The 1,617-nt window shown below is 37.2% G+C and overlaps 1 long non-coding RNA gene across 1 annotated transcript; it reads left to right on the forward strand.

Annotated features, from left to right (window-relative positions):
- Window positions 1-432: 432 nt before the first annotated feature.
- LOC107597791 (uncharacterized) lies at window positions 433-1,112 on the forward strand. The gene is made up of 2 exons (XR_001610492.1): window positions 433-580; window positions 701-1,112. It is a non-coding gene; the product is annotated as an uncharacterized lncRNA (long non-coding RNA).
- Window positions 1,113-1,617: the final 505 nt, after the last annotated feature.

Consider the following 1,617-nt stretch of genomic DNA (forward strand, 5'->3'; position numbering starts at 1 on the left):
AGCTTTCCATTGATGTATGGTTTGTTAGGATAGGACAATATTTGGCTGAGATACAACTATTTGAAAATCTGGAATCTGAGGGTGCAAAAAAATCTAAATATTGAGAAAATCATCTTTAAAGTTGTTCAAATGAAGTTCTTAGCAATGCATATTACTAATCAAACATTAAGTTTTGATATATTTACGGTAGGACATTTACTAAATATCTTCATGGAACATGATCTTTACTTAATATCCTAATGATTTTTGGCATAAAAGAGAAATGTATAATTGTGACCCATACAATGTATTGTTGGCTATTGCTACAAATATCCCCCAGCGACTTAACACTGCTTTTGTGCTGCAGGGACACATATAAGTTATACTGTATATAAGGCATCAGATGAGTTGTGTTAAGGGTTTAAATGTTTCGTTTCTCTTCTCCAGATTAAAAACGTGCTGAACTCTGCCCGGCTGCTGGGCGACGCTTCGGTTTCATTCACTAATAACTGTGTGTCTGGAATCGAGGCCAATACAGAGAGAATCAACAAGCTGATGAACGAGTCTCTGATGCTGGTGACGGCGCTGAACCCTCACATAGGTAACCACAGCAGAGGGCGCCAGAAATATCTGTTCAGTAATTTACAGACCTGGTGCAATATTATCATTCCTGCACAGAAGACAGTCTGGATGTCGTCAGTCGTCTCTCGCTCTCTTTCAGGTTATGATAAAGCCGCCGCTATTGCAAAGACGGCGCACAAAGAGGGCTGGACTCTGAAAGCCACGGCCGTGAAGCTGGGATTCCTGACGGAGGAGCAGTTTGAGCAGTGGGTGCGACCGCACGACATGCTGGGACCCAAATAGATCGGAAGCTCACGGGAATGCTGCCTCTGTACAATAAAAGACCTGTTCTGTTCAAATGCATGTGGTTTCTCTCAATCACTGCACACTTTCAGACACCGGCTGAGCTCTTAAATCTGTCGTGACGGACGCTAAAGTTTATTTACATTTATTCATATGACAGACGCGATTCACAGTGTGTGCAGGGTTTAATATTTGATCAGTGTGTGTGAGTTACCTGTGGCTGCATTAATGTAAGATCAAGAGTATAAAGTCATCGGAAAAACTAATATTTTTATAGTTTTACGTTTTGTTTGTGCGGAGTTGTAGTTTTCATTTCATCTCTAAATGATCCAAGTGTGATGAAACGAGTGAATTAAGGCAGGTTTGTAAGAACTGTGTTTTATAAATGCTGTGCTGTGAAGAAAAATGATTAAAAAAAAGGTTCATAAGAAACAAAAAAAATACAATAAAGGAAAATAATACAATTGTAGAAAAGAATATATATATAAACTTTATATTTCAAATATATATGGGTCAAAGACGAAAAATGGTTCAAGCATAAAAACAATAAGTAATACTGCTTTAAATGGTTGTTTTCCCCCAATTTTTTAATTTTCTGTTTAATTGCATTTTTGTTTTTCTGAGCAAAAAATAAATACACATTTTTCCCCCTGATTTACAGACGAGAGCCACTAAAATGTCATTCAGTGTAACAATCGTGTCAGGCATATTTACAACAAAAATCAATTTATGACATATTAAGAACTGATTACTTTCACCCCAAATACTAATTAG

The sequence above is a fragment of the Sinocyclocheilus grahami genome, unplaced genomic scaffold (genome assembly GCF_001515645.1).
Source record: "Sinocyclocheilus grahami isolate Dianchi unplaced genomic scaffold, SAMN03320097.WGS_v1.1 scaffold236.1, whole genome shotgun sequence".
NCBI classification, from domain to species: domain Eukaryota; kingdom Metazoa; phylum Chordata; class Actinopteri; order Cypriniformes; family Cyprinidae; genus Sinocyclocheilus; species Sinocyclocheilus grahami.